General features: G+C 36.3%; 1 protein-coding gene and 1 long non-coding RNA gene across 8 annotated transcripts in view; one reads left to right on the top strand and one right to left on the bottom strand.

Moving 5' to 3' along the window:
• DLGAP1 (DLG associated protein 1) overlaps positions 1-23053 on the top strand; it is an 882341-nt gene that overhangs the window by 377148 nt on the left and 482140 nt on the right. The window lies entirely within an intron of this gene.
• Positions 7855-23053, bottom strand: part of LOC105860881 (uncharacterized) — a 48583-nt gene continuing 33384 nt past the window's right edge. The window contains exon 4 of the long non-coding RNA XR_012912808.1: positions 7855-11304. This is a non-coding gene — a long non-coding RNA (uncharacterized LOC105860881). The remainder of the gene's footprint in view (positions 11305-23053) is intronic.

Raw genomic sequence — 23053 nt, 5'->3', positions numbered from 1 at the left:
TAACTTTGCATTTCTTCTCACTTCTTATTCTCTTTTCCATATTTTCTTCTTTTACTGATGGTGCCCCATAAGTGTTTTGGTAAATATCTTTGAACTTTCTATGCTCAATACACAGAATAGAAGAAATATTCTACATTACCCAGTTTGCATTTAGTACTAATTTTAAATCCTTTTGAAATTCACAGTTATGACATTTATCAGCTTTCATTACCCAATGCTAAGATAATATTCAAAGTTGCATCAATTTCCCCCCACTTAGTTCTTACTTACCAACACTTGAGAAATGATAAATTAGTATCTCACTACCACATGTCTGAATTCGCTTTTTTTTCTCTAAGTGTCTGCTGAGATTTGCTAGTCCTATCGCTCCAATATATCCTTCAAGGATACACACAAAGAGAAAAACAAATCACTTCTGTGGATATTATAAATCAGAGCACTGGTCCATAAAAGCTTAGTGCACTTAGTTGCTCAAACTTATTAAATCAAGATGGAATGTTGAAGTATTAGAGAAAAAAAATGTGTCTGTCTTTTGAAAACAATCCTCAGAGATGAAAGGCAAAAAAATTAAGATGTAGGTTTTATCTAAACTGATCATCCTTTTGAAATCTTTCACACCAATATTCTCCACCTGGGAATTTTGGCGGAGCTAAATACAGCATATGGTTTGCTGGAGAGGTTTTAATATAAATAAATGCTAGTTTTCATCAGAATACAGAAGGGGATCTGCCCAGAAACCATGGAATTAGAGGCTATTATGACTCATACATTTCTGCCTTGACAATTTTGTTTTAATGTCAGACATTTGGTGATTAATTTCAGGTTTGTCATTTTCTACATTTGCATAAGGTCCAGCCAGACTGGCTATGCAAATGCTTTTTGTTAATTAAATTTGATTGTATTGCCTATACTGGGTATAGAAATTATATTTACAATAAATATTTCCAATAGAAATTAAGTATGTGCAAATATTGCTACAGTAATGAAAATTGTATAAGGAGGTAGAGTCTTCTTTCTGCTTCCAGAAAAAAAATCAAAGGAAAAGTTAAAACCTAAATTTTTTGGTAAGTGGAGATGTAAACACATTTTTTAGTGGTTGGAATATAAAATATTATATTTTGTCTCAAGTAATTTCAAATCATAAATTAATCTCTTTTAGAAGAAAAAATTATACTATGTCCTTTTGTTAACTATTAATCATATATAAACTTGAATATTGTAGGATATTTGTTTTAGCCAATATGATGATTTTGGGGGATAAATGGGTGTTTTAATACAGAAACTATTAAACAAGTTGTCTACATTGTTGCTTTGAACTATAATTCTTAAAAATAAATTAATAATTATAGAGGGGTCATAACCTGTATTAGTTTTCTATCACTAAATAACAAATTAGCACAAACTTAGTAACTTGAAATTACATCCATTTATTGTCTCTGAGTTCTGTAGGTCAGAAGCCCAGGTCAGAAGCCCAGGCAGGGTTAGGGTCCCTCACAGCTGAAATCAAAAAGCTCAGCTGGCCTGGGCTCTCATCCGGGTGATCTGGGAGGAATCTGCTTCCAGGCGCATTCAGGTTGTTGGCATAATGTAGCTCCATGCAGGCTCCTGTGTTCTTGCTCACTTTTGGCCGGGGGCTGTTCTCGGCTTCTAGAGGGCACCGCTCTCTTCAGCTCGTGGCCCTGTCCACCTGCGGAGCCAACCCTGGCATAGAGTGCTTTGGGTCTCCCTGGCTCCCCTCCGCCTTCCTCTGCTGCCTTTTAAAGGGCTCCTTTAATTAGATCAAGTCCAGATGATAAGCTCCATAGCTTAAAATCACCAGATTTGGGGCTTTAATTACAACTGCCGAATTCTCTCACAGCAGTATCTAGAATGATGTTTGATTGACTAACCAACCGATGGGAACCCTTGGGGACCTTCTCTAGAATTCTGTCAAAACAAAACCCTTGTAATGCAGCTACCTGAAGGCTGTCTTCATCCTGGTGAGCAATAAACTGCCTGTGAATTCTCATCTCGCAGATACACACTTCATAAGGTATCAGCAAGTATCATGCAGTACAACAGTGAAAGGGAACTTAGAAAAGTCTAAAGTGCTTTATTAAATGACAAATTTGAAGTAAGTTACATTCAATAGAGAATGAAGAGGAGAATATTACTTCCATTAACCAGGACATTTGGAATATTTGATTTTTTTAAACTTTCAAGTGACTTGAATGATGATTATTGCACATTTAAAAATGTACCAACAACAAATATAGCAATATTTATTTCTTCCATTCCTCTTCTTTAGAGGGACGTATGATTCTTAGAAATGTAAGTCTCATCAAGACATTTCTATAATACAATTGAATGGAAAAATTATTTTCCATAAAAGTCAGCTCAAGTTATTGTTCATGATATTCCATACCTTTGCCCACAGCTACTTAGATCAACCTGGGATTTCCAGTATTTTCTTTTAAAAGAGATTCACAGCATGAGAATTTCAAACCTTTATTATTAACCTCTTTGTATCTTACATACCCTTTAATATGTTAAGAAATTATTGTTTCAATTTCTAATAAACGTGAAAAGCAATTGGTCATCATCCCTTGTAGGAAGCAGGTGGTGGGGTGGGGGGATCTTTCCCCTGACACTGGACAGCAGGATGAGTGAGTTTTCCCTTGCTCATGGTCAAAGGGCAAGGGTGAAATGTTAAATAAAGGAAAGTTGTATGAATGAAAGGTCAAGATAGCCCTCTCCTTATTCTTTGGTTCTGTTTTTCATAATAACTATTCTAATCTGAGACTATTTCTGTTGGGCGTACCAGTAAAATACAGAAGATACGTTTAAGTTAGAAATAGGTCAATTATAAGAGAACGTTCCTCAAACTAAACATGAACATTACGTAAAGAAGACATTATGGCCAGGAATTCAATAAGGATGCCACCTGTTGATGTTGAGAATGTTTCTTAATCTTGTAACAATTTGACCTCTGGAACTGTAGCCTGAGGGGGAATATTTTCCATTTATATTCCTCATCTATAAAATGTTCTAAGGACTGAGATGACAATCCTTCTATAGAATCTTTCAGATGGAGGAGGATGAATAAATGTAGTGGAACAGTTTATGATGATGATGAATGTGAATAAGCATCTTAACAAAATACATTAGCTGTCTCCATTTCCTTCCTTAAAATGAGTCATTGGATCAACAAACTACAGGAAATAGAACATACTTTATGCTGACATCTCCCTACTATTGTATTGCACAACCAGTTTTCTACATACCGTTTCCCCGAAAATAAGACCTACCCACAAAATAAGCCCTTGCAGGATTTCTAAGCATTTGCTCAATATAAGGAAGACATTTTCATTGTGTAAACTTGTGCCACTTGGAAAACTGTCATTGTTTACCTTCTCTCAAGTAAAAAACCTAATTCTTAAAGACATACTTAAAAATAATCATTATCTTTTTAGGCATAATTACTTGTGAATAGTCTGTCTCAAAAGCAAGGCCGAGTAGTGACTCTAAGAAATCCTGAAACAATTTGATTAGAATTATTCATGAATTAAAGCTATTTTTTTTCTCATTTGCAAAAAAAAAACCTAAAAAATTAAAGCTAGTTTCTTGAACTGGTAATACAAAGGTTTTATCCTTTCTTCTAAATGGTAATATCTATTCTATACAATACATTTTGCATATCTACTGATTTTTCCACTCATGATTATACTTCCAATTATTTTCTGTATACTTGTAATGTCACAATAGACAAGGGTAATGTCAAAGTGTTTTGTACCTTCCTTTTTTAAGAATGATAATGCTTCTACAACTACCTTATCCTTCTTATACCTACAGTGTGCTTGAGGTATCACCAGTTGGAAATACAATAACAATTACATGCTGTAAATATAAAAATATTTAAAGGGATTAAAACTTGGCTGTGGCTAAAGATAGGAAAGCAAAATATATTTGAAATTTGACAGAACTTTTACTTCACAGTAACCTATTATTGATAAAAGTAACCTGGCAGTTGAAAATGAGTGACACTGTTGTTTCTTTGCTTAGATTCAGAAAAAGAAGAGTTTAAAAAAAAAGAAAGAAAAGAAAACAAGTGAACTGTTAACTAGATAACTAGATTGTGTAATAACGTCTTTGTAGTTAGCCTTGGATAGTGGAAAACTTTAAAATGGTGCTCTGTCATTTTGACATAATACGCCTACAAGTTGGGACTAGGTTACCACCGAGATGTACATTGAGACCGGAATAAACAAATAATATAGAAAGTTGATGTAGATAGGAAGTTCATATTTTATTTCTCCAGTGACATATTTACGGTTGAATATTAGTTAAAGGCCTGCTTGCACACCAAAGCCAGGTCCTTTGGGTGGTTCAGTCAAAGAGGTAAGACCTCCAGCTGGCTCACAAGAGAAGCAGCCACTCCTGAAAAGAAAAGCAAGTAACATTAAGTTAATGATTAACATTCATACATTTTTACTTAAAAAAATTATAATTGTTATCTCACGACGGCCTAGTTAAGTAACTATTTTTCCCTCAAGAACTAGCATGTATTATTTAATTCAAACACATGAACTGCTGCAAGATTTTTTCTTCCTTATGTTAAATATGAAAAGACCTGTCAAAACTCAGCATAAATATGAAAAATATAAAATAACACTGATAATAGTTCCCATTTATTAAGCAATGTACACACATTAGCTCACTTAATGTTTATAACAATGCCATGAGACAAATGATACTGGTTTTATTTTATAGCTACAGCATTTGTGCAATATAACCCCTACCCCGAAAATAAGACCTAGTGATGGGCGTGGCTACGCAGCATATCTGCACAACCCATGCATTTTGTCGCGTCCTGCTAGGGCTTATTTTATGGGTAGCTCTTATTTTCGGGGAAACGTGGTATATAATGACTGCTATTTGATCTGTTTTTATAGTGAACAAAAAGACCTATAATGCAAATTTATCAACTAATTTCTGACTTTGTACTATTGTTCATTACAGTACATTATGTGGTTACATGTATTACTGTGGTAACTTGAAAGATCTTATAAATGATTACGTGGTGTCGTTTTCCTGTCTCCTCAACAAAAAATGATTTCCTAGGGCTCCAAACAACAGATTTGTAGGATTGGTGACGGAATGTGAAGGGCAAAGCCAGAGGGGGTTGAAAACATGTAAGCTGAACAAGTTCTTTAGCTAAACTCTGTGGCAGGAACAAGGTAAATTAGCAGAGCCAGGGAATAGCGAGGGAAGGGCGAAGTGATACGGAGTAGGTGCTGAGCTGTGCTCTAGCAGCAGAGGTCAGCCAGGGCAGAGGTGAGCAGTTACCTGGGAAAGTATGTGTGAGGGTGAAAAAAGGCAGACAGGTTCTTCTACCTCTGCTCTCCCTCTTCATAAATTCCTCCATCAGGACCTGCTCTTGCTTTCTGCTATTTGTGGATGTGGTGGCCGTCTTGAAACCTGGTCTTGAAACCTTCTTTCAAAAAATTACTACTACTTATATAGCTTTAAAAAACCAAATGCAAATAGATTTTGACTTCATCCTTCCAAAATAATTTGCTATTGAGCACAGCTTATTACCAAGCTATGATAGCTTGGCTGAAATGAGTCAAGTCACTCAATTTTTTTCATGGCATGTCAAGATTTGTGTGATGAGAGGGAAAAAGAGAGAGAAGAGAAACTATACCAATGATCTTACTTAGTAGTGTTTCCCCCATCGTGAAAATGAGATGTTCCTTTTTTTCTCTCCTTTTTATTAATACTTGAGCAAAGATGGAAATCTCTCTGTTCTTAAATGGATGCCTAGACTTTGTTATGGATAAACGTTTTGAGAATTGTATAGGAAAAAGCCATCCATTAAACTTAAATAAAACTCCATTTATACATTGTACATTTTTTCAACAATGAAATCCAACTTTATTTTGTAATGACTACTATTGTAACAGCCAACATTTAGTGAGTGTTTACTGGCATAGTGATCTAAGCTGTTTATATGTATTAATTTATTTAATCCTCACAACCACATACAGGGTAACATTATACCTCCATTTGATAGATGGAGGCTTGAGGCCCAGAGAAGTTAAGGAATTTGCCTAAGGTCACATAGCAGGTAAGTGGTAGAGTTGAAATTTGAGCCCAAAGAGTCTGGACTCTGAACCATTATGCTATAGCTATTCTGAAAGGCATATTGTTAATATTCTAATATGTCTTCAGATTGGGAGTCCTTGAATAGAAAACTCTTCTATAAACCAGTGGAAAGGAGCTAACTTGAAAGAAGGCATTTTCCAAATTTTTACTGTGTCCTCAATAAATGTAAATTTATAATGCTGACTCTAATTTATCTTGAATAATAATTACAACTAACATTTGCAATGTATACAAAGAGCTTTCATATATAATTCTGTTAATTATATGAGGTTTGAAATAGTAAATGCATGCAAAATAACATGGGGTTAAAAATATTGGTTCTTATTGTTTGGTCACTGCTTTTATTTTTATATTGTTTAACCATGTCAGCAAATAAGCAACTTAGATGGTATTGTCACCACCACCATTTTACACTCAAAGAGCATACTCTAGAAAGTTGAAAGACTCACTCATGCTTACTGTACCTAACCTAGTAATGAGCCACATGGTACAGGACCTCGGCATTAGTACTGGCAAGAAGAGTGACTGGAATCTCATTCTGCTGGCCACAAAGTGTATTCCCTTTCTATCCTGCCTGCTTTGCCGTTGATGTTTAAGTTTTTATAGTTTGCTTCACATTTTCTTAGACTTTTTTCTAGGCATTTATTTAATTGAATAGTTAATAGGAAACGTTCTCTTAGGAAAGAGATATCCATCCTACCGTACCCCACCCCAGTATCTACCCTGAGCATCTTCTGAAGGACGTGAAATGAAGGTAGCTGTACTGCTGAGCCCCCGATATTCCTTCAAAGACATTAATTGAGCGCCTCCTGTCAGGTCTGCACTGGGCCCTACCGAGGCTGATTGGTGTTGGGAGGGCGTACATGTAAGTAAGTAAATAATCTATCCTCGCCGCCTTCAAGGATCTTGGCATTGAATATTATCTTATTCTCTAGAAATTTAATTTACTTTGCAATTTTTATGGAAGAAAAATGTATTTCTAGAAAGTGAGCTGAACTTTTTGCCTTCATGTTTCATAGGTTGGCGGGCTGGGGTGGTGCCATAAACCCCAGAGTTACTAGTTAACTCTCTTCTTCCCCCTTGTGCTGTCCTTTTCTTCCGAGTGGTTGTCTACTTGAAGGAAGGAGGACAAGGGAGCACAGCTTTGTGTGACAGTTTGACTTTGTCCTAGGAAAACAGATTTTAGACTTCTGACCTCAGAACTGTAAGAGAATAAATGTGTATGGTTTTAGGGCACTAATGTTGTAGTAATGTGTTATACCACAACCTTAGGAAACTCGCACACTCAATTCCATGGAATTTTTGTTCTTTTCTTCCCTGGGGCAAAGCTCTTTGCCTAGCCTCAGAGGTAGGAAGGCAAAAGGGGGAAGAAAAATGAATTACCAAGAGGAAAAATAACCCAGAAAATATTTTTAAAATATTTCCTATGTTGTGTCTTAGTTATTCATTCAATATTTGTGAACTATCAGAACTACTACTTTTCTCTTGCACTCATATTTTGTCTTTTTTACACCTTATAAAAGAGTGAATGTTGATTAAAATTTGTTATCAAGTCTCTTGCACTGATATAGAACTGATTATCTTCCTTGTAGGTAGTATCTAGGATTAAGAAATCACTCTTTAGATCCATGGAGAATTATGTTTGTGTTGCTTGATTATACATCTAGAGTTATTAGGGTAAGCAAATTTATCACAGAAGGACTATCAAAAGAAACTTCTGGCTATAGTAGCCATGCCTTTGCCTCTGATCAAATGACAGTTAAAAGGTAAATTCTAACTGTGTTCCCAGCATCTGAATAACTTTATCCAAAGTTTCAATCTGTGAAGGCATATCTTTGCTCAATAGCCCCCAAAATAGATAAGGCATGACTCACCTCAGAACAAAGGAAAAAGCTGTATTAATATGAGAGAAAGGCTCCCATCTTTAAATATACCTGAGTACAAATGCCTTGTTCAGATTTGATACAATGATATAGTATGTATCAACTAATGTGGATTTAACCAAGTCTAAGAAATTTTAAAATGAAGTCTCCATATAATATATATAAATGGTAGTTCAATTAATGGGCTACATATCTATTGAAACAATGGATACTATTATCTTCTCTTTTTCTCATAAACTGGCCATTTTTCTTAGCATAGACTCCATATCCATATATTCGTATTAATATTCATTATTAAATTTCTACAGGCACAAGTGGAATGATATACTCTTCAAAGTGACCCTAAACTGGTGTTTCTTATATTCCTTATGTGTCAGATAGTATATTTGATAACTAGCAAACACCTTGTTACTTTTCCTCTCACTTCTCTTCACTCTTCTGAAGTGCAACTTTGCCTTCTAGTATTTTAGTGCCAGCTAATTATCATTTCCAACAATTCAGTAGGCAAAGAGTCTGGGGCACTGTACAATATGAACTTTCTTATTAATGACCCAACAGAAACAGGGTTTACAATTTACACACTACTCAAAGGGATTCCATCATGCAAAAGCAGTTTCATGTCAATTTCTCCCTATTAACAAAGAAAATGTTACTAGAGTTTGAAGTATAGACTGCACTGTAGAGAAAACAATGCTACTTTAGTTTCTTGAATACTTACCATATTGAGCTTTATTTATTTTGATACTGAATTCTATTCTGAATTATTTTTCTTGCTTATTCTTAAACATGAGAAATTTACCTCTGCTCCTTTTCTACCACCCCTTCGCCTCCTGAAAATTCTTCAGTCATAACTGATTGAATGGTATACAGCTGTAGCTTGAAATGTGCACTCAGGTGAAAGAGAAAACAAGCTAACACTATGTCTCAGTATGGTAATATTACATTTCTCTTGAAAAGGTATTTAGAACAAAGATGTGCAGTGATGCAGTTATCACATGTTTTAGCAAAGAATCTATGAAATGACATCCCAGGACTTTGTTAGGGTTCTTGAGAAAGAAATACTGATGTGGAAATAGGGAAGATTCTACTTAAATTAAATGAACTAGAAAATTGGGGGAAAGGGCCTTTATAACAAATATCAGGTTAAAATTTTTTTTCTGTCTCTGTTTAATCATGTTAGGACCCAGTTTCTTCATTGTAAAAGTGAAAAATTTACTTAAATGCTCTCCAGGATCCTTACCAGCTGCTGTATTTTGAAATGTGGTGCCTTGCACCAAGACTGACTTGCATGTCCTCCTCACACCTGCTTTGACTTTTAACACATCTGCTTTTAAAAGATGCTCAAATTGATAGCCAGCAGTGTTCCTTCTAGCATCATCTCATATCAAGGACTTGGCTTGTACAGTAGTGTCTAATCAGCTTAATAAAGTTTTAAAAGCTGTCATAGAACTTGCAAATAGAACTGCTAGTTTTAAAGGTATCAGGTCAATTGTTCTACACCTAAAAAATAAGTAACTAAATCTTCTATTGACCCATCTGTGATACCTTTAGGTTTCCCCGACAGGTGTCACAGAAGTTCACATGAGTTATAAATACTAAATAAAATATCACCCAAATTAGACTAGTAATGTAACTAAGAATTTTCAAAACAGAATAGAATTGAACGCTGTATTTTAGACTCAGATTAACCAGTGGACTGTGATTTGGAAAGAGGTGATCCCTCGGTGATTAAGACAAGCAAAATCGAAACCTTAGCCAGAAACCATTAGCAGCTGGTACAGTGTCAAGTGAGTAGGTGGCTTCCTGGTAGCATGAAAGCTCTTTAAGTGCGTAAGTGGCAATTTCCTGTTGTTCTGAGCTCAACAGATTTATTTCAGGAACGTTCCTAAGCCTCATATCCTAGTGAAGAAAAGGTATATTATTTCCCCTCACCTAAGGTTATTTTCTGTGGAGTAAATGATCAATTTTTGTGTCTTCCCATCCCTGCAAGATTTTTTTTTTCATTTTTTTTCATCAATAGCCATATAATGTGAAACACCCATAGAACACAGCCTTTGACTTATATTCTTTTACTTAATGGCATCTCAGTATCTTTAATACTGACTCAGATACCTTATAACCTATAATATAATAGCTATTCTTTTCTCTATTGTAAAGAAAGTAAATTTCTATCCATGGGGTGAGACAGCTAAGTGGAAATTCATACTGATAACAAAAATAGTCTTCCAATTACACACTGGAAATTATAGGTACAATTTGGAGTATAGATATTTGGCTGTATATTATTTCTGCAATAATACCTGGAGTGAGTGAGATGGGCAAGATGTGAAGATAAAGAGGAAATAATAGTGCAGTATAAATACTATTAATAGAAGGTTAGACTTAATAAAAAAATCTGGTTTCTAAGAGCCAACATACTTCAAAATCTTAGGATAGAAAATATTAAATGGCCATGTAGCCAGTCACAAAAAAAAAATCATTAGCTTTATGTTGTTCATGGACACATTTCTGTGATCATGCTTAAAAATCTTGAAGAGTGGCTAGAATTAATAGATTTCTAGAAACATGTACTGTTCTATCTAGTGGCTTTAATTTTAAATATGTTAAGGCTGTTTTTATCTGATAAATATTATAGGTTATAAGGTATCTGAGTCAGTATTGAAAATACTGCCTTACAAGTAGCATAAATAGTTAAGTAACCCTTATTTTGTGTGTTATATGTATTTTATGCTGTATTCTTACAATAAAGTAAGCTAGAGAAAAGAAATGTTACTAAGAAAATCATACGGAAAAGAAAATACATTTAATATTCATTAGGTAGAAGTGGATCATCATAAAGGTCTTCATCCTCATCTTCACATTGGGCACACTGAGGAAGAAGGGGAGGAGGAGGAAGAAGAGAAGGGGGAGGAGGGCTTGGTCTTGCTGTCTCAGGAGTCATGGTTTGTCTGCAAGTTTTTTCGAATTGTCACAAATCTCCAAAAACTTTTCCATAATATTTATTGAAGAAAACATTCATATATATCTGGATCTGAACAGTTTAAACCTTTGTTGTTCAAAGGTCAACTATAATACCTTATAAAACAAATAACATGAATTCCTTCAGGTGGGTACAAAGGTGTACTTATCCATTGGTGAAGGGTTTCTTCCACTCGCAACGCACCTTCTCCCTCCTCCTTCATTCTTGCCCACACACTCGATTGCTTTATGTATCTAGTGACTTTTCACCTGCTTTCAGGCCATCATCCTGCATCCAATGCTCAAGTTCTTCTTTGACCTTTTGTCAAGAATCAAAGGGGAAAAAAATCTATGTTCATAGTCTATCTTCTAAACAAAACACATCATTTAATTATTCTGGGCTTCTTAGTCTTTTATATAAAAAGGAAAGTTTTGTGAATGAATCCCAGAAACAGGCTTCACATTTTTTCTGCACAACACCAATTTTGTACCTGTAGCTCCACCACCTCATCATGGACTCTCCTTGCCAGTGGGCAGGTGCGGTATCATGGCCTGTAGTCTTTAGGAGCCATGGCCAAGTGGGGGACTGGACTGGTCCTCAGCTGCCTGTGTGAGCCAAGAAGAATCCCTATCCCTGGTAAAGCAGCCTTGCAGAGAAAGAAGTCTACTGAAATATCTAGTCTACCAGGAAAGTGGAGAACAAAATCTGGAAACCAGAGGACAGTATGGAAAGATGGTGAAGTTAGAATGACTGGGCAAGTGCAAAAGGCAGACCTTGGAAAGACTTGTTGGGGAAGGAGGAGGCAGAAGCCTTCCCTAGAGGCAAGTCTCCATGAGAGATGACAAGAAAGCATGAAGATGCCAAGTGGATTTGAACACAGTAGTCCATGAGTCATTCCTGATATCTCACCAATAAATAAATCCTTTGGGAGCTCAAAGTTTTGACTTTTAGAACATGAAGGCCCTATAGATTTTCTTTCATCCATCCCTTAGTTGCACATTTGAATGAATATATCATCTAATGTGCATAAAAAGAAATGAAACAGGCCAAGTGAGGGAACTGGGAAGTCTGTAACCTGTAGGTGGATAGTTGTGCCTTGGTTCTAGATGCAGAACAGTAGACCCAAGTGACCAGATCACCAGGATTTAGAGAAACACTTGAAATCTGTAAGTATTTGATGTGGGAAGATTAATCAAGGAAACTTAGTTTGCATCCTTCAATCTAGCCAAATCCCTTGTTTTACTCAGTAAGACACAAAAGTTCAGAAAAATTATCACATTGTCACATGGATGCTTAGTGTCAGAGCCCAAACTGGAATGTAGCCTCTCAATTCTCAGTTTAGTCTTTTTCCCGTATGACCATGAAGTTCAGGGAGTTTGTAAGTGAAGGAGGCTGGGAGGAAGAATTTCATGTTGTATTATTTGAGCTAGATTAAAATGCAATTCTCTAAAAATATTTCAAGTACTTAAAACAAATTTCCCTCAATCTAAAACTATTTCAATTATTTGCACCAAAAGAGTGAATAATGGGTGACATATAGAAGGGGTTTTTCCTTACTAAAAAATTACTTTGATAGAACATAAACAGGAAAACAAACTATTTCAGAGTCTAAACCTTAAGTTTCCAGTACGATGGAAATCTACAGTTTCCTTAACAATGACATTTTACTTAAATGAAAACAAACTCATTTCTTAAAAAATTGCAGAATTCTTCATGACAAATATGGTTTGAAAGTAATAAAGAAGAACTGTAAGCTTCTCCTTTTGTAATAGTTTTCTTATCTCAATAATCCCTGTTCCCCAAAATTATTAATTTAAAGACTAGCATTACATTATCCAATTACCATCATAGGTGTGTGTGTGTGTGTGTGTGTGTGTGTGTGTATGTGTGTATGTGTGTGTGAAAAGTATCTTAACTGATACCTGTGTCTCCACTTCTTCTCTTTTACCCAAAAATTGGCCATACTGTTCAGTTTTGCATACATAAAAGGAGATTGAGATGTTTATGTGCAAAACTAGATAAGTCAATTGTTAACCTTTTACCAATCAATCACAGTAGTCATACCGACTTTGATCATAATTATGTTATTTAACAGCACAAAAACACTTTTTTTAATGATGGCAGAATTAGCATTTAATGTGGGAGAAAGCAACGAGAGTGTTTTGATTTCTAGCATGTGAAAGTTTACTATGACCGGTTTGTTAAATCTATTACAATTTTCATATATTTGTTTCTTTTTTTAGCGTATTATGGGGGTACAAGTGTTAAGGTTACATATATATATATATATATATATATTTTTTTTTTTTTTTTTTTGAGACAGAGTCTCTGTTGCCCAGGCTAGAGTGAGTGCCTTGGTGTCAGCCTAGCTCACAGCAACCTCAATCTCCTGGGCTCAAGCAATCCTCCTGCCTCAGCCTCCCGAGTAGCTGGGACTACAGGCATGCACCACCATGCCTGGCTAATTTTCTCTATATATATTAGTTGGCCACTTAATTTCTTTCTATTTATAGTAGAGACGGGGTCTCACTCTTGCTCAGGCTGGTTTTGAACTCCTGACCTTGAGCAATCCGCCCGCCTCAGCCTCCCAGAGTGCTAGGATTACAGGCGTGAGCCACCGCGCCCGGCCTTAAGGTTACTTATATTGCCCATGCCCCCCACCCTCCTCCAGTCAGAACCTCAAGTGTGACCATCCCCCAAACGTTGTACATCTCACTCATTGTGTTTGCATACACCCATCTCCTCCTCCCCCCTCCCACCTGCCCGGCACCCTATAAATGTCATTCCTATATGTCCACTGAGGTGTTGATCCGTTAATACCAATTTGCTGGTGAGTACATGTGATGCTTGTTTTTCCATTCTTGAGATACTTCGCTTCTTGTATTTTCCTGGACAGAGCCGGAACCCATATATTTGTTTCTGTGATGGGCCCAACGCTGTGCTAGCCACAAGGGCTGCAGAAATATAAATATATTCTCTGCCTATAAGAAGGTAATATTCGTGAGGAAAATTCACCTACAAAGCAAAAGAAGTGATGTCTTCTTGAAGGAAAGACTGTTGGCCCAGAAAGGTGACCAACGTTGTTGTAAGGTGTCAAAGATTTTCAGCTTCCTACTGAGGAAGATTATAAAACCTGTGATGCTAGATCTTTTCAGGAGCCACATCAATAAACAATTGTATATTTATAAATACTTTAAAGGTACAGTTTTGCTTATAATAAACCAACAGGACTAGATAATATTAACATCTAGTGATGACTTGTGCTTTTTATGTTTTTAATATGATTTTAATGTGACTAAAATATCTTGGCTGAAATTGTACAGTGACAAATAGTAGAAAAAAGTCACTAAGTTTTAACAGTAATCAAGGAAATGCAAAAGAAGATACCATTTTCACCCAAATTATTAGAAAAATAATTATTAAATTTGATAACAGAAATATTTTGGCAAAAGAATAGAAAATGCATATGTTCTACATTGTTATAGGAATGTAAATTTGATGCACCATTTTTAGATGATAGTTTGATAATATTTGAATTTTAAAATTTATGATCAAATAATTTCATTTCTCAATGTATCTGATCTAGGATATAAAGATGTTCACTGGTACATTTCCCATCATAGCAAATCTTGGTAACACATAAATGTCTACCAATGGTAGAAAACTAAATATCTTATGGTACAACCATTTTAGAGAATGTAGCCTCTGTAGCCACTGAAAAAACTTTAAGTAAGTCTTATTTCCTAAATTAGAAAGACCTTGAAGACAATGATCTGTGTGCCACACAGACCCGAAATTTCCAGCTAAATGTAGAGACTGGTTGTTGATGGTTAGGAGATATGTTAGCTTTATTTGAAATGTTTGAATGGTTTATAATGTCATATATTATGAAATTTAAAATAAATACAAATTTTAAACTAATTAACAAAACATAACTTAGGGAAAGATTGAGAACTATTATTCTAGTACTTTCTAATCTAATGAAAAAATAGAAAGTTGATTAATGACTATTTTATTAAAGAATTTGAGTTCATGTGGTCTAATACTTTGTAGAGTACAAGAACATTCATTCATTCATTCATTCATTCTTCCAGTCATTACTTCAATGTGTATTTATTTATTCAACACTGACTAAGTCCCAGCCACCGTGGACACAGAGGTGACCATAATGGTTGCTGTCATCAAGAAGCTTACAGAGACAGAGAGAGAAACAAAGAGGATTGCAACCTATTGAGAACAATCCCTAAGACAATTCATAGCACTCTCATAGTGAGCAGTACAGGGTATGATGGGAATGTGTGAGCTCTGAAACCTTTCTAGTAGCCTCAACTCCATTCTATAAACTTTAGTTAAGACTATGGCTTCCAAGTGGTTCATTTCTAAACAATGCAGCACGATCACCTGCCTCTGGATTTGACTCAGCTCCTCTGTAAAAGCTTGCTATGGATGGGCTCTACCTCCTGACTCCAACAATTAGATAGATATAAGGCCAGTCTTCCTCAGAGAGCTCACAAGGACAATGCACACTGGACCCAGCTTTTTTCCCCTTGCTTTCTTATGTTTTTTTTTGTTATGCTCAAAACTTTATTGGAGAAAAACCAAGGTAGATATGTGCTTAATGCACCACTCCCTGATGGCGCTCTGTAAAACAGTGGTCCTTTCTCAGGATATCAGTAGGTAGACTAGGAAAAAATAGCAGGTTATTGAAGAATTTGGGGGGAAATGGATTAAGTTTAATTGAGTCATTTACTTCACTACAGAAATTTTCAGAATCTTTAACAGTTGCATTGTGAATCTCCATGAGGGGTCAAATATTTTTTAATCTCATTTCTCTTTTGTTTGTGGGTGATGCAGCTATTATCATTTGGCAAATCTGCCAGAAGTCACAATTTGGGAAATCCCTCTCAAATGTCAGTCTGAAAATATCAGTAATCGCCTTCCATCTGAATCAAGTTGTCCTTTAGTCACTTTAGGTAAACTACTATCACCTGTGCTCCAGGACCAATGTATTTTTCTTATTATTATTTTATTCCTTATGCTAAGAAATATCAAAACAGGGGAGAATAGAAAAAAGAAATTATTTTGCTAATTGCTCATAATGCCACATTCAAGTTTGTCTATGTGTATATTTTTACATGACCAAAGTCACCACACATGGTTTTATATATGTAAAGAATTGAATATTGTTTCCCAAGATTTTTCTAAATTGCTCCGTGATCTTTATCTTGTCATTGTAATTGAAGCACCATTTTCTAGTCAGCAATTTAACCATTTCCTTATTGTTAAAGAGCTAGATTCCTTCCAATTATCCCCTACTCTAAAAACTGCAAAGAACATCTTGACATTCATTATCTTTTCATTATTATCAGACATTCCTCAAAGACTCATCCTCCTTTTAAATTCACTGTTGTAAAGCTCTTTGATGTACCTTACTGAAAATTACTCTTCAAACTACCCGGCAACCCCTACAGGTTTTACAAATGGTTCTTTGACAAACACTGTTGTTGATTTCTCATCAACTAATATTATTTTTATTTATCTATTTATTTATTTATTTGGAGACAAGGTCTTGCTCTGTCACCCAGGCTGGTGTGCAGTGGCATCGTCATAGCTCACTGCAACCTCAAACTCCTGGGCTCAAGTGATCCTCCTGCCTCAGCCTCCCTAGTAGCTGGGACTACAGGTGCACGCCACCATGCCCAGCTGATTTTTCATATTTTCTAGACACGGCGTCTCAGTATGTTGCCCAGGCTGGTCTTTAACTCCTGTCCTCAAGTGATCCTCCCAAAGTGCTGGGCTTACAGTCATGAGCCACCACACCAGGCCCATCAGCTGTCTTTAAAGAGGTCACATCAGCTCGCTATTGAACAAGTGAGACCACTTTTAAGTGGATAGACTGAAACATTGATGATGCACCTACTAGGTGCACTTACATGGGATTTTCATAAATAGGTCATTATTTTAGCTGAAAATTTAGTTTCACTAAATGGTATAGTCACCAATGCTTTCAGTAGTTTTGCAGAAATATATTTGTAAATGCAACACATATTTTACTATATCATCTAACAGGAAGCCAACTTTTGCTACAGACTAACCAGCTAAAATTCCACTTTACTTTTTTTTTTTAACCAAAGGACTTTGCTCAACAAATAATTATTTAATATTCTTTAGCAACAGAAACAAAACCCCATAAATCTCTTTATTCTCAAACATGGTAATACCTGACTTATTTAGAGATAAAATTCTGTCAAATTTTAGTCATTCAGACCAGTGATTTTTTTTAGCAAGTATTTATTGAGCACCTATTATTTGCCAGGCAGTATTCTAGCACTAGGAACACAGCTGTGAAGAAAACAGACAAAAATCTTTTATTCATGGAGTTTATGTTCTAGTGGGAGGAGAAAGACAATAAATAAAATAGATTGCATACATAGAATGTTAGACTGTGATCAGTGCTGTAGAGAAAGAAATGAATCAGAGAAAACTGAAAGGAATACCCTGGGTGAAATGAGCATTACCAATTTAAAGAGCACCATCAGGGAGGAATTTACTGAGAAGGTGACAAATGAGAAAAACCCTGAAACAGGTGAGAGAGTTGGGCATACTTGAATCTAAGGGAGGAATCTGCCTAGCAAGAACAATGGCAAGTACCAAGACCTTAATATTATTGGGAATTACTGTCTACTGGAAAAGCACTGAAATTTGGAATTAAAAATCTAGATTTTAGGGAAAGCTCCTATAATATCTACCTATGTGACCATTAGCAAGTCACTTAGCTTCTCTAACATGCAAGTATAAAATGTGGGGATTGACCTGGGGAATGGAATCATCTCTGAGTTTCTTACCTACTCAACTATTCGTTTAACAATAACAGACAACCCTATCAAAAAGTGAGCAAAGGACATGAACAGAAATTTTTCAAAAGAAGACAGAATAAAGGCCAACAAACATATGAAAAAATGCTCAACATCTCTAATCATCAGGGAAATGCAAATCAAAACTGCAATGAGATATTACTTATCTCCAATAAGAATGGCCTTTATCAAAAAGTCCCCAAATAATAAATGTTGGCGTGGAAGCAGAGAGAGAGGAACACTCCTACACTGCTGGTGGGACTGCAAACTGGTTCAGCCTCTATAGAGAGCAATATGGAGATACCTTAAAGCAATACAAGTAGATCTACCATTTGATCCAGCAATTCCACTACTGGGCATCTACCCAAAAGACCAAATGACACTCTACAAAAAAGACACCTGTACTCGAGTGTTTACAGCAGCACAGTTTACAATCACAAAGGTGTGGAAACAACCCAGGTACCCATCAATACATGAATGATTAATAAAATGTGGTATATGTATACCATAGAGTACTATTCAGCTTTAAGAAACAATGGTGATGTAGCACCTCTTGTATTTTCCTGGATAGAGCTGGAACCCACTCTACTAAGTGAAGTATCTCAAGAATGGAAAAACAAGCATCACATGTACTTACCAGCAAATTGGTATTAACGGATCAACACCTAAGTGGACACATAGGAATAACATTTATTGGGTGTCAGGCAGGTGAGGGGGGAGGAGGGGATGGTTATATACAAACATAATGAGTGAGATGTGCAACGTTTAGGGGATGGTCACACTTGAAGCTTTGACTTGAGGGGGAAGGGGGGGCATGGGCAATATACATAACCTTAACATTTGTACCCCCATAATATGCTGAAATTAAAAAATAATGGAAAAAAAATAACAGAGTCATTAAAAGGGGGTTAGATGGATGTGGAGAAAAGGGAACTTTTGCACACTGTCAGTGGGACTTAAATTAGTTTGGCCATTATGGAAAACAGTCAGGAGGTTCCTCAGGAAATTAAAAATAGAACTACCACGTGATCCAGCAATCTCACTATTGAGTATATATCCAAAGGAAATGAAATCAGAATGTTGAAGAGATACCTGCACTCCCATGTTTATTACAGTATTATTTACAACAGCAAAGATAAAGAATAGACCTAAGTATCCATCAGTGGATGAATGGATAAAGAAAACATGTGTATGTGTGTATACACACACACATATACACACACAGTGGAATACTATTTAGCCTTAAAAAGATGGAAATCCTGTCATTTGTGATGTGGATGAACCTGGAGGACATTATATTAAGTGAAATATGCCAGGCACAGAAAGGTAAATACCACATGATCTCAGTTAACATGTGGAATCTGAAAAAGTCGGTCTCATAGAAACAAATTAAAATGGTGGTTACCATGGGGTAGGGGAAGATTGGGAGATGCTGGTCAAATGATACGAAATTTTAGTTGGACAGGAGAACAAGTTCAAGAGATCTATTATACAAGTTGATGACTATAGTTAATAACAAAGTATTATAAATTTGAAAAAATTTTAAAAATTAAAATATAATTTTTATAAGTGCTACTTATATAGGTATAAGTGCTACTTGATTGCCAAAAAGAGAGAAAGAGAGAGAAGAGGTTAGATGGCAGTGAGCACATTTAATTCACAAAGCATTGAAATAAATGATGCATTTAAGAAACTTTCTATCACAAATGCTTACAATAAAAGAGTTCAGTGCTTAAACGTTAAACTTCAATAATCTGGAAAATGTGATTACACCAACACTTCCTTTCCCAAAACTGATCATTGGGTGTGACTAGGAGCAATAAGGGTAAAGGGGGTATGCGGGTAGGTTTCATTTTTTTAAAGTTTTATTTCATGTTTGACACATAATAGTCACACATACTCATGGAGTACATCACACCATGATGATGATACACATACAGTGTGACGTGTACAATACAGTGTATTGTATGTAGACAATAGATGTCTACATGCAATATATGTAGACATTGTATAATCAAATCAGGGTTAGTAGCAGTGTTTGTCTTAAGCAAATTAGTTTGATATTTACATCCTTTCAACACCTGGTGTGGTGTGCTCTGTCCCTGCATTTGGGAAAACTGTGCGAGATCAGATCATTTATTTGCAGCTAACTGAAATGCACGAGTAAGTCAGGAAGCTGACATCCCATAGAGCAGAGCAGGGCAGTGATGCTGTCCACATGTTAATTTTAGGGTCTGTTATGTGGTTTTATATATTTTTATAGATATTCTTTGCATAGGGCCACAAATAAAAGCAGCAGGTGTCTATATCAAGACAGAGAGATGGTTGCCTGTATATTTGCATATTTGGGGTAACCTTTGCTGATTTAAAACCCACAAGGCCTCATGCAGTCTTTGCAGTGACAGCCATCTCATCAGGGAAAGGAGGACCTGAGGTTTTAGAATCTTCTCAGCAACCTTGGGTTTGTTTCTAGATTTTTCTGTTCAGTAGCACTTTACAGTTGTTTCTAGCACGGAAGCACAATTTATTGGAATATTTTTTCTTTTTTGTTGAGGCGGAGGACATTGTAACTGATTGGTTTATCAGGGGCCATTTGGGGGAGGCGTCGCCATCATGTGCTACTGAAGCAAAACCATCCTGCAGGCACCTCAAAGAATGGTTTTAAAGAGCAGCTCTAAGTGAAGTCAATCCGTTCCAAGTTCATGTATTACCCAAGCTCTGCCCAGCACTACTGAGCTGGAAAGCCAATTACCTGAGTCACCATAAACTGAGGTGTTTTTATCTTACAGTTGCTGTCTCTCTGTTTTTGCAACAAAAAAAATTCTAAATTGATCTCAAGTAAATTATAATTTTATATAACAAGTGGATCTGTATTAACTGCCTCCTATAGGGAAGGGAGAGTGTGAATACTTTACTACGCAATCCAGATGCTGGGCTAGCTAGGGAAGTATGTTGTCTCATTTACTCTCAGTACAGTGTATTGTTATTCTCATTTTTAAACGGGGAAACTGAGGCTGAGAGACATCACAGAAATCATCATATATATGTTAATACATAGCCAGAGCCTCCAAAAGTTCTGTACTTTTCCTAAGAAAGCATTCTGACTCCCATTATCTAACCGTGGATTTACTGCTACAGGTAGTAGTTAGCATTCACTTGACATTTTAAACTCAAAGCAGCACCGCGGCTGCAGTTGAGTCAGAGTGGATCCGGGAAGCAGGGAGCCTGCCTGTTCTCTTGGGGTGCTCTCAACTTCTGCAGAGTCGGATTATTCAGTACAAGTCTCACCTGGGGAAGCCACCACCCCTACAATCCATATCTTAGTACGGACGGCTAATGCCTAAACCTTGAGAAGTTACACAACTCTCAATATGACCCACAGTACTGCTTGCCAACTTACAGTTTGTTTTGTGAGATATTCTAGGACCAAGATTGAGGAAGACGTTTTTGCACCTCTTTTATAATAAGTAGTTTCACTGAATAGACTACCTCATAGCCCAGGAAGTCACTGGGGACCCAAGAATCAGAAATAGGAAATTGGGCGTGGCTGGTGGATAGTTGTCTACCTAACAGAGTGTGGTGTGATCTCCTGATGAATTTTCCAATCTAGAGAACCAGAAATGATTGCTTAGACTCAGAGCTCTTTCTCGTAGGTGGTGCTGTAGACTCAGAAAATTCTTATTCTCTCAACTATTCTCTTTTGGTATATTTTTTAACCCTCTGGTAACACCCAACCCTTAAGTATTTGTTGGCCAGTATATTCTGAGGTTTAAGTATTCTACCCTGAAACCAGAGCAGAATATTTTGGCCTCATATATTCTTGATATAGCATTTTTAATCCTTTTTTTTTTTTTTTTTTTTTGCTTTCTGCTCAGAATGGTATTTTAGAATCTGGATACCTCAAATTGAAAGAGCCAGGAACATTTGTGTGATGCTTGTGGTCAAGAGCCACTAACCAACCCCTAGCATGGTTTTCAACAGTTTAGAGGCCTTTTCTATCACTTCTTAAACTCAATTCAATTTAACCTAACTAGTGTGTGTCCATGTATGTGTGTGTCGATAACAGAGGTCAAGAGGAATCAACTTAAGAGCCATCGTCACCTTTTACAAAAGGGAGCCCTGTTGTAGTCACAAGAACCTGACAGCACGTGTTAATATCATGCTGTTGGTGTGGTAAGCCGAGGAAGAGCAGGCATGGTTTTGACACTTAGATTCACTTCTACAGGCAGAAATCAGATTCTGATGTAATCATCTTCTGGCTGTCTATATTTGGCTATTTTAGAGATGACACTACTTTTATCATAACAAGATATTGTTTCAAATCAAAGTAACTATTTTCTAAAAATACTTCCAATAGATTTGCTTGGCATTTTAAAATGTCAGTTTGAAGGATTCCTTAGTGGTCATGTAAAAAATGCAAGAAATGTCATATATATATGTGGTTTGAATTGTTTTTAAAACTTTGTAATTATCAGCAAGAAATAGAACTCAGATAGAAAACATCAACCTTAGAAAGTAGAGATTTAAACTTAGGAAACTTTTAACATGATATTTTTGTTCACTTGAAAATGACAGTGTCTTAGTCCAAAAATAAAATAAAAAGGGCCTTCAGAGGCAGAAAACCAGGATTTGGATCAATGGCATGACCATGGGCCAGTTGCTTCACCACCTTGAAGAATTGTTGCCTCGTTGGTAAAATGGTTCTACAGTTTGATTATCCCTTATCTGAAATGCCTGGTACCAGAAGTGTTTTGGATTTTGTATTTTTTTATATATTTGAATATTTGCATTATACTTACCTGCTCAGCATCTCCCATCTGAAAATCTGGAATCTTAAATGCTCCAAAATCTGACATATTTTGAGCACCCATGTGACACTCAAAGGAAACACTCATTGGAATATTTTGGATTTTAGATTTTCTTCATAGGTCAGCCATCGGGCTCTCATTCACTTCAGCCCCCCGGAAATCCACATCACCCTGCCAGGCCAAGTCCATGCTGCTTAGAAATTAGCCCCATCCCCAGACCTGCCCTGCGTGCCCTTGGTTAGGCACAGTGCCACTCTTTAAGGGCAAGGGGGTATCATCATCTTAGCCAAAAAAAAGTGGATGTTGCTGCGTGTGGTAGTCATTAGTGGACTTCACCAAATATTTTTAGTCTCTCCCTTTCTGGGTCCATAGAAAAGCTGTACTCCTCTCACCCCTTGTGGATAG

The sequence above is a fragment of the Microcebus murinus genome, chromosome 17 (assembly GCF_040939455.1).
Source record: "Microcebus murinus isolate Inina chromosome 17, M.murinus_Inina_mat1.0, whole genome shotgun sequence".
Lineage (NCBI taxonomy): Eukaryota > Metazoa > Chordata > Mammalia > Primates > Cheirogaleidae > Microcebus > Microcebus murinus.
The sequence above is the reverse complement of the archived record's forward strand: the minus strand, read 5'-3'. Positions and strand labels throughout refer to the sequence as shown.